The 11,422-nt window shown below is 35.0% G+C and overlaps 1 long non-coding RNA gene across 7 annotated transcripts; it reads left to right on the forward strand.

The window, feature by feature from the left end:
• Nucleotides 1–4,846, forward strand: LOC122041013. Of its 7 annotated transcripts, none has more exons than XR_006128770.1 (7): nt 1–1,991; nt 2,090–2,178; nt 3,872–4,048; nt 4,114–4,221; nt 4,308–4,371; nt 4,461–4,559; nt 4,644–4,846. It is a non-coding gene; the product is annotated as an uncharacterized LOC122041013 (long non-coding RNA). The 7 variants fall into 7 exon arrangements; XR_006128771.1 differs by lacking the exon at nt 4,114–4,221 and having other exon boundaries at nt 8–1,173; nt 1,359–1,991; nt 4,644–4,843; XR_006128769.1 differs by lacking the exon at nt 4,114–4,221 and adding an exon at nt 2,382–2,510 and having other exon boundaries at nt 9–2,017; nt 4,644–4,844.
• Nucleotides 4,847–11,422: the final 6,576 nt, after the last annotated feature.

Here is an 11,422-nt window from a genome sequence, read left to right on the forward strand (position 1 = left end):
AATCTCCCCCTTTTTGATTATGGCAACTCAAATTCAAAGTTAAGTAAACAAACGAATAGATAACCATTTAACACTGGAAAATTTGCTAATTATAGGTGAACACATTAACCCAAGCAAATTTGCTAAACTATATGCTCCCCCTTAGCTATTGCTCCCCCTTAACTGATGTTCCCCTTTTATTATTGAATTTTGCTACTCTCCTCCTTTGCCATATATCAAAAATAATAGACTTTTGAATAACTTAGATACTTAACATTCAGTTCTTATTTATAGTTAAGTGAAAAGATGTATCTTTTTGATAGATTTTAAAGGCTAGGAGAAAAGTAATCTTTGAGGGTAAATAAAAAGAACTCTGCAGATATTTACAATGTTAGATTTCAAATTTAGCTAGGTTCAGCAAAGATTTGATCATTAAGTTTTTAGCTTAGATCTTTAGAAGTAGTAAAGTTTGAACAATATTTAAAGTTGGTTTAGGTTATTCATTAAAATTCAGTTGGTCCTTAAGTCCAAGCATGAGTTATAATCAGTAGATTAATTCACTATGTGAAAATCTGTATTAGACTTCGCCACTGTTTACTTTGGCAATTAATAATTATGAAGTAATATATTACAATTAACTTCGGTACAAAATTTAATATAGTAAATACTATGTTAGACTTCATAGATTAAAAAATACAGGCTTTACTTCTAATTTTATCTAATATTTTACTTCGTGATATATATTTGATGAAGTAATAAGTCACAAAATTAAACTATATGTCTAAATGTTGAAGTAATAAGTTATAACTGGTTAAAAATATTTTCCTAGCTGAACCGACACTACTAGAAATAAGGTCTATTATAACATTTTCTTAATGACACTTAATTAATAATGCCATTATAAATATTTTTTAATGACACCTACTAAAAATAGATTATTATAAAAATAAAATATCTTATTAGATCATCTATTGTGACAATATTTATAAATGTCATTACAATTTAATCCAACCTATTTATTTTCACTGACCTAGACTTCTCTTTTCACTATCGTTCCTTTCCTCTTCTCATCACCGCAAGAAGCGACTGTGGAGAGCTCAAATCGCCTGCTAATTACTTCTCCTACCAGTTCAAGTGGAAAATGGAGCAGGATCTCCTGAAATCATCGCTCTTCTTCATCGATCAGCGCATTTGGTCTGCAAAAATCCTCACTCTGTGCATGGTCTTTAGATTGAATACCTCACTCGTCTTCTTCTTCTTCTTATTCTTCTTCTTCTTCTTCTTCTTCTTCGGCATTTTGATGCTTTTTCTTCGATCCTTGTCCTTCTAGATGTGTTTCTCGAATGGTGAATCTAGGTTTTCCTTGCAATCATCTGCAGGTGAGAGCACTAATCGAAGTCGTTGTCCTCAATTTCCTGAAAACCCTCACCGCTCCCAACCCAGCCGTATCAAATCTGGCATCGGTGTGTCTCTTTCTCGATTTGCAAGCTTGTGAAGGGTTTAGGGCTTTCCATTTGATTTTGGATCCATTCCTTGGTATTATAATTAAACCCCATTTTCATTATTAGGGTTTCATCATGTTTGTTGTAGCTATACGTCATTTATTTTGAGTGATTTGGGATCACAGTTTGCTCACTAATAATCCCATCTGACGTGATAGATTAACAACAAATCTAATGACAATGGGTTCCATCAAGGGGTTCTTGAGTGAGGTCTCATCAATCTATTCTATCGCACTCTGTTTGCACAAGATCTTTCATGAGAGCACAGGATGCAAAACCTTTCACAAGAGATATAGTTTCTGTAATTAACTCCCAATATCTCGCACTCTACACATAGCATGAATTTCTTGTTCTTGTTGAGTTTCTCTGCAGTATAGATGGTCATGGCGATGTGCTTCCGCATTGTCGGGGAGGGGAAGCTTGTCACGCAACGAAAACTTTTCTATAAGCTTCTTTGTGACTCACCTGACTATTTCACATCTTAGGATCAAGTCAACAGAGTAGTACAAGGTCACCATGTTCTATCATCCATATTGGTATTGAGTATTAACTATAATCTAAGTTTACTTTGCGCCTAGTTGCTCAACTTTCTCAAATAATTGTTGCAGATGTTGTTGCATTGCTCCAGTGCACTCGACATAGTCTAAGTATCATGGCTTCTAGCAAAGTTACAATTGTTGGGAGATTCCTATTAGAGGTGCAACTCTGCAACCTTTTGTTTTAAGTGATCCATATTTATATTTCAAGTTTATATTACTTGTGTCATATATGACGTAGCATTCACCTTTTATGTGAATGCTATTCACTTATTAAATGAACATTGGAATATGAGTGTTGTCTTTTTCCCTTTCTTTTGATTTATCCAAACTACTTGATTGTTGATATATTGTATGTTTATAGGAGCTTGGTGAATAGAATGTTGATTGTTCTATGCTTGGACAAGTTGGCTATGCTATAACCGGAGACCTTTATGCATTGAACATATTTGTCCTTAATTATGATGTGAGATATATCATCATAGTAGAGAAGGTAAACTGAGACATTTTACAAATTATGGTGATAAATCCTCTCAATTCCACTAATATTATTTAATTGAGTATGATGCTATATTTCAACAATTAGTAGAAGACCGATTTTTCAACCAAACAAATCAATTATAATCACTGCTAAAGGATACTCTGACATTGCTACAAGGTTGATGCATCCATTAATTTAGTATGATTTTCTGTCTGAAGTTTTGGTTGTTGGACCACCTCCTCGATCAAATAGTATGCATTATTTAGACACTACTTAAGGATATCCTGGTACTAAAAAAAGTAAACTCTAAGTGTTAATTCTACATGATTATTCTCGTCCTCTATATGGGAAGAGTTGTTGGAACTTAAGAGATTATTGAAGACTAGGTGCAATGATTCCATTTAACTAGGTCATCTTTCTATGTCATTGGTTATTTAGTCATGCTTGTGTCGTTATTAGATAAATGATGCGCAAGCAAACAACGGCTATATATATAGTCTTTGTTTGCTTTTTTTTGTTTTGTTTTTATATATTGCCTTTATTTGCTCTTGTTTATAATTATTACTATCTATATAAATGATTGCTTGCCTTTGTTTATCTTTGTAGTGAAATCCCAATTTTCTTGCCTGTGCACTATAAGAAAATTGGGATTTGTTTACCTCCATGGAAGTGGTTTGTAGGTGTTTATGAGTAACAATAACTAGGACAACAATTGAAAATTTGTTCATTTCTGTTTATATATTCAGTTATATTATCAGAATGAAAAATTTATTTCAATATTCAGTGCTTTGATGCAAGAACCTAAACATTAGTATGAACAATATAAATAGCCGTATGGCTTCAGCTTCCAGATGTAGGATAGCCACTTCTAGTATACTTAGCAAACTCGTAAGCATCACACACCAACATATTTTAGTACTATATTTTATAAAGTGAAGGAAATTAAGATAGATATATGACTGAGTAGATGATGCAATGTAGTAGCTGCACGTCTTCCAAAGAACCTTCATAAGATGACATTGCAATCATTCCTGTAGAATTTACATGTTGTTCTGTAATATCCAAATTATATAGACGAAGCTTAAAATCTCAATCCTCGCAGGAGTTTTGATTGCTTCTATTACAATTAACATAGCTACAAGTTATCCATATAAGAAACCCATATTACAAATCCATGCAGTAGCTATAATATGAAGTTAGATAGGTGCTAGGCAAATTTTGGTTTACATGGGGTATGTTATGTCTTAAATACAATATTTGTTCAAATGTTATACTTTGTTTGAAATATTTATTCACATGTTTTTTCATCAATTTTACATGTGGTATATTTAGATTTGCCATTACTTTATCATTATCTTGAAATTATCTTGCAGTTACCTTTACAAATACTTGAAGAAAGAAAATAGAGCTGAGTATGTCTCATTTGTGGATCCTGGTCACATACCAATATGTGGTGTGGGCGAAGAAGGCAGTAAATTGTCACAACATATTGCTGAGCAGTTGAGAGCATCAAACAGAGATAGTATCTGCTTCATTCTATACAACACTAGGTAAGATTTTAATTATTAATCAATTCCTACTACATACTAGTCAATGTTTTTTTTTATTTGTGTAGATACCATTGGATCCTGACTATAATTAATGAAGATAAGAATATGATATATTTATTGGACTCTTTGAGTAATATGAACTGAGATCATGCTTGGCAAACTATTGTGACCAAGTAGGTAGTAGATTATGTTGATTGTGAATATATACATTAAATTCATTAGAGGTTGATAAAATAACTTTCTATTTTTTACAATGTAGTGGGGTCAAGTTATACAATGCATCAAGGGGAATTTCAAAAGGACCTGGTTTTAAAAAATTGACGGTATGTATTGTGACTATGTATTTAGACATCAATTAATAATTCTTGTTATTTGGATTATGACTTATTGATAACATTTTCAATTTGATTAGGGTAATCTAAAATAAAAAGGTGGTGTTGAATGTGGATATTGTGTAATGCGGTACATGAAAGAGATAGTCTTGGATGAATATCCCCAACTGGAGATGAAGGTGAATTTATTCTTTATAAAATATATTCTTTTTGAAATATTGAATCATTTTACATTGACTCTCAAACTTCTGTTTATGTTTCAGTTTGCAACATTAAAAAATAAACAGTATTACAATCAATCTCAGTATGATGAAATCAGAAGTGAATGGAGCAAATTCGTCTACTTCTATATAGGTGCTTAAGTGTAGGATGTGATATAAATTTTGGATTGTATTTAGAGATTTATGGATACAAAATTTTTTTGGTTATGGTTAAATATGTCTTTTATGAATACACTTTTGGATTGTATTTGATACATATTAATGATCTATTTGTTCAATTTTGATTGTGAAAAATATTGTGTTGGAGTAACATATTATCATATACTCTTTTGGTCAATTAAAATTGTATTGTAGTAAAATATTGTCAATTACTTCAATTTATTAATAAATGATGGAGTAATACAATACAAAAGACTACAATAAATTTAAATAGTGGAGTAGTTAAAGAAACTATTTACTTCACTACTGAACAAATTTGGGAAGTAGTTCGTATAAATTACTTCGCTACATTTGAATTTATTTGCTGTAGTAAAATATGCTCTATTACTTCTATACTATGATGAAGTAATACAATAATAAGTACTTCGACTAAGTAAAATTATATGGAAGTAAAATAAAATATTTACTGCACTAAAATTTAAAAAATCTTAAGTCGTATACATATTTTACTTCGTCAAACAACGTAACCTATGAAGTAATATATCCGCAATTACTTTGTAACGACCCACCTTTCTACACTACTACTATTCTCTAAAGGTGGACGCTACTTGACTACTAACTCTATTTAACCGGTATGATTAAAAATCACATAGAAACTCTACCGAAAAATTTCGGCAGAGTCTCCCCTGTACCGGTGACCCCAAACTGGGATACATAACATGTATACTCAGCCACAGGCGGCTGGAACATATAATTTCACAACCACGCAGTATAATATCATAATAAAAATATGAAACTACTCTAGCAATGGCAAACAACCATATCACTCCAACAATAGGAGGTATCAAACTACAAATGCGGAAATAAACTCAATTACAATCTCAACTTCATCATAGCATTAAGGAGAAAAGAAAAGGAAACATAACAAATCTTAAACTAAGTGAGTTCTTTAGCTAAGTCTCAAAGGATCTCCATAGTCCACACATCACACACCGTCACAGCATCTCCTTGTCGCCTTCTTCCTTATACTTTAGCTTTTCCTTTATCTGCAGTAGGAGGAAATGCAGTCTATAAGCATAAAGCTTAGTGAGCGCTATCTACTCACAAAAACTCGATATGCATGTATACAAATAAAGACATGCTAAAACTGAATGCTAACATGTAAAGCTACTCATGCTCATAAATAGCAAAGAAATCAACTAACTGAAAAGCTAACATGTATAGCTACTCATGCTCATATATAGCAAAGGAATCATGCTAACTGAAATACTAAACATGTACAACTAATCATGCTCATAATAGCGCAGAAACTAACTGAAAAGCTAACATGTAAAGCTAATCATAGAACTATCATGTGTATCAATAGGAAACTGAACTGATACATAAACTGAACTAATTAATGCTAAACTGAGTCTAACTTGTATTCACATAACTAATTTGTGAAGTTTTGAAAACTATTTACATAATAGATTAAAATAATAATCATGCTGCTGATGGGCCCGGCAACTGTACTTGCTGTGCGCGCATCCCTAACTAAACCCGGGATTGCAAGTTCCGAGTCTAGTAGGGTTTACTAGGTTATCTAAACCTAGGGACGACTGTGGGAGCCCAACCCAATGGATATCTAATCCAGTACAGTGCCACTGCTGAAAAATAAAATACTAATTTCATAGCTAATTTTCTTATCTTACTTTTACTAGGTTATCTGAACCTAGAGGCGACTGTGGGAGCCCACCCATTGGACCGTAGTCCCATATAAGCTGAAGCAAGACTAAATAAGTTATTTTAAATGCTTCTACTGCATTAACTGAGCTATTAAAATGCCTACTGTGGCATTATATTGAGCTAAGCATTTTATCAAGCACTTGGTGTGCACTAGAACACACCCTACGTACTGAAAATCTATATACAAAGCTTAACATAAATCCGCATGCAAAGCTTAACAAAAATCTGCATATTAAGCCTATCAAAAATCTGCATACTTTACTTATAAAAATCCGCATGCTATAAAAATAGAACTGCTCATGTTATTCCAATAGCAAATAGGAAACTAGAACAACTTAAACATGCTGTGAAAGTAAAACAAATTCAACTACTAGGCATGCAATAGAATCTAGAAAATAAAGGAATCGTTGCTGCATGGAATTAACAGAATATCATGCTTCATCAGGAAATACTAAACAGCAATGAAAGGAACTCAAACTAAGTTCTGCATTTGCTAATAAAAGCATGCTTATTCATATCCAGCAAATAGCACAAAACAAAACTAATACATGCTGGAATTAAAACCTTTATAATGCTTGTTTCAATTATATAAATGAAATATCAATCTGCACATGTACAAGACTAAATTCAGGACATGCATGCTATAACAGAACACAAGCATCAAGCAAATGAATACCTTTAAGCATGCTATAACAGAACATAAGCATCAAGCAAATAGGTCCCTAGCTACCCTATTCTGTAAAGCATGATCTGGAAGCCATAGGAAAAATCCGAATACAAAGGAAGGAATTAAAACTCAACCTTAAGCTTAAAACTGTTCATGCTCGAAACATTAGTTAGGGCATCCAAAAACTAAACTTAATCATGCATATTCTTCCTTTAAGACTCACGGCAGAAACTAAAGGAACCAACAGATTAAACTAACTCATAATACTCAATGTGCATATATATGTATATACATCAAAACTGAAGCTAAAATGCTTAATAAACACATGCTGGTCCAGTGAGCTATAAAGGAAATCAAATTGGCATGTCTAATTAAGCTACAAAAGAATAGGTCTACTAAGGAACATAAACAAATAAAACAATTTGTTCCAAAATCTGAAAGCATCACTAAGGAACATAAACAACCTTAAAGCTACCGGAAATCACAATACTAGGCTTACAGGAGCTAACTACAGATTTAACAAGAGCTAACTACAGAATTAACATAACCTTAAAGCTAAATTATGGATCCTACTGCTAAATCCTACTGAGGAATCCAATTTCTGCATCAGAAACCAAACCAGCTACTACCTAATACCCTCAAAACCGAATCCGAACTACAATGGAAGCAAAGAAAGCAAATCGAAGCTCGAAACTACTCCTACTGCAGGTGAGAAGCAACTCACCGCGTGTTCTTGGATTCAAACCGAGGAAAAAGGGGTTCTAGGGTTTGGAGACGGTGAAGATCTCGGTGGCTTCTTGGTGTTTCCGAGCTCCCCTCGTCGAGGTGGTCATGCACGGGTGGAGACCGGCCGGAAAAACCCTTCGCCGGCACCGGAGATCGAGCCCTACCGCCTGTTTCTTCGTTTCCGCCGCGAGAGAAAAACGCCGTCGCGAGAGAAGGAGAGGAGAAGATTTTCTCACGGGGAAAACCTAAGTTCTCTTCTTATAACTTTAATATTCTGTTAACTAACTATTGCTTAAATACAACTTGATTCGGGTTTTATTAACAAACCCGCGGCTGGTCTGTTGGTGGGCTGCGTTCTGCTTAAAGCCCAACACGAGGGATCAAATCCCAGCTGCAACCATTTTATTTCCTATTATTTTACTGTTCCTAACTATTACTTAAATATATATCGCTCCATATATAATTAACAAAATGAGCGTAGCTCAGCTGGTTGGGCCGGTTTTGCTTGGGTCAGTCCGACCCGAGGTCGTGGGTTCGAATCTCACCTTCAACGTTTTTTATCAAAACTTCTTTCTTTTTGTAACCCTATTAAACGACCTCCAAAAATTACATAAAAATACTCTAAAAATTCCTTAAAATCTCTAGAATATTTTAAAAGTATTTCCAAATATTTTTATGGACATTTGGAACTTGAAATAAGGAAAATTAGGTCGTTACATACTTCGGTATTTTTACTGGTCTTGATGAAGTAATAAAGGTTTTTTACTTCGAAAACGGTTCGATTTTGAACCGGTTTTGAACCGGTGATAGACTTCGGTAACGTGTGGTGAAGTAAAAAATTTACCCTTTTACTTCACGTGCGTCTACTTCGGTAATTAACTACCTATTACTTCGGATAATATCCGAAGTCTATTACTGATTTTCACATAGTGATTTACTAGGTATCAGAGCCCTAAAGATTAAAACATGTGCTTAAGCAGAAAACTGAGTGTCCTTTTACCAACTGTCTAACCTTTAGCTCCTTGATGAGTGCCTATAGGGTAACAACTTTCACATGGTTAGTCAAGTCAAGTTGATTTGATCCAGTTAGATTTGACTAGAGCTGGAAGACTCAATTTGATTAATGTATATTGCGTATTTAACGCCCAGACTCATATTGATGCACAGATATAAGCATTCTTGAGTCCAGGCTGTACCCTATGCATCTCACGCCGTTCTATGTCTTTTAAAACACAATCAAGGTAAACCTAGGTGTTTGTGAGATGCTCTGGCTTAAATCTAGGGGAACATGATTTCTAGGGGAAAACTTAAGCTAATTCCAGAATTTTGAAAAATCTAGGAAATTGGGAATTTTGAAAATTATTTTTCCTAGTATCTGAAAAATGATAAGTAAATCCAAAATTTTGAAAAATCTAGGAAATTGGGAATTTTGAAAATTATTTTTCCTAGTATCTGAAAAATGATAAGTAAATCCAGAATTTTGAAAAATCTAGGAAATTGGGAATTTTGAAAATTATTTTTCCTAGAATTTGAAAAAATGATGAGTAAACTCAGGGTAGTACTAAACTTATCAAACTGACTAAGCATGCAAGTAAGTACATAACCCGTCAAGGAAATCTAACAAAATGAATAGGTAGTGCAGGTGTTCATAGTACAATGCATAAAATAGTCATATCAACTAGCGGGATCATCCACGTGAGGAGCATCAGCTGGAAGGGCATCAACGGAAGGTGGTCCATGGGGATGCTTGGGTGCTGGCTGACCCAGACGTCGTATCTTGTCACGAAGGGACGTAAATCCGGCAGCCATCTCGGATCAAATAGAGAGAACTATCCGTCGTGTCTGGATGGACTCGACCTCGAGTCGAGCAAGTCTGTCCTCGACGAAGAGTGATGTAGATGTCGAAGGTCCAGCTGAGGTGGATGGTCTGGCAGACGGGGAAGGATCTAAGAAAAGAGCCTCAGCTAAGAAATCAACCTACTCCTCTCCCTCGCCTGGTATATCCTCGGCTGCTGGAGCGATAGGGGCAGCTGCTGGCCGTGGTCGTCCTGTCAAGGCTAGAACTCCATCAGCTGTGATATCAGCACCGGCTAGTCTACAATTACGGGATCCTAGCTCGTCATATATAGTAAGAGGGATGACTGTTCCCCTGGTCACATCTATACCCTCTATAGTCGAAAAGAAGCGTGTCAGAATATGACAATAGGGCATGTGTACTGTCCTAGAGGTGACTGTCCCAGATGCACAGATAATGTTCTGAAACATATGCAAGGCTATATCGATGTCAAATCGATGACACAAGGCGTACAGGAAAAATGAATGTGAAGGTCTCATCTTCGGGACATCCCGAGATGAGATCGGCAAAATACATGCTGTCAGGACCCTATACATCACATAGTCCTGAACCCGAAGAGAGACTGACTTGAACTCAGTCAGGCCAGCAGGTCTCTCTTCCCCGAAGAAATACGTGTAGATAATATCTAACGTAATGTGGGAGTAAGGATCGCCAAATGGCAGGTCCCTATTGGGGTAGCATAAGAAGGTAGACTCTGAAACCCTAAGACCTAGGGTGGTGTGTAGCAAGGTGGGAGTCAGCTCTATGTCAACGCCAGCAACTCTGGTGGAGTACCTATTATCATCAACCCTCTCAAGGTTGTGATAAAACTGTGCACATAACTCCTGATTTACTGTATCAGTGTAGTAAACCAATTGGTCCATCTGATAGTGCTCTACCATTTGGATACATGGCTGACAGAACTGGGTATAAAAGGTCCTATTTACATATCTAGGTTTGATAGGTTCAAAAATGTAATTGGAAAAGGTATCCCTAAGATGTATAGTGGGTAATCTGATATCTGCTGATGGAAGTCTATCTGGATTAGGATCAACGTGTCAGGTGTTGAGGGATTATACCTAGATGTATAGTGGGTATAAAAGATGGAAGTCTAAGATGTATAGTGGGATTATACCTAGGAGGCATTGCCAGGTGTTGAGGGAAGATTAAACGGGTAGAAGGCGCCTTGGTTGCTAGGAATCGTACGCAGGAATGTGCTCGGCGTCGGTAGAGGATCGAACAGAAAGACTCTGTTCGTTTTCTAAATCTGAGTATTGAAGGTGCCTTAAGAGTGTTTAAGGCGCCTTGAGTAGGTTTAGAAGGCGCCTCGGATCGATCCGAGGCGCCTTAAGGTGATGCGGCGGGAACTTTCCCGCCGCTCTTGGAGGCGCCTTCCAATGTGGGAGGCGCCTCTATGAGGCGCCCTCCCCTTTATATATTTTAAATAATTTAATAAGGTTTTTAGATTAAGAAAAAAATTTAAGGTTTAATGGATTTTGTAAAATAATTTCGAAAAAAATATTTTTGAAATTCAAGTTTTTAAAACAATTTTGAAATTTAAGTTTTTAAAACAATTTTGAAATTTAAGTTTTTTAAAACAATTTTGAAATTTAAGTTTTTAAAACAATTTTGAAATTTAAAATTTTAAAATAATTTTAAAATTTAGATTTTTAAAATAATTTTGAAATTTAAGTTTTTAAAATAATTTTG

This window comes from Zingiber officinale, chromosome 2A (assembly GCF_018446385.1).
Source record: "Zingiber officinale cultivar Zhangliang chromosome 2A, Zo_v1.1, whole genome shotgun sequence".
Taxonomy (NCBI): Eukaryota; Viridiplantae; Streptophyta; class Magnoliopsida; order Zingiberales; family Zingiberaceae; genus Zingiber; species Zingiber officinale.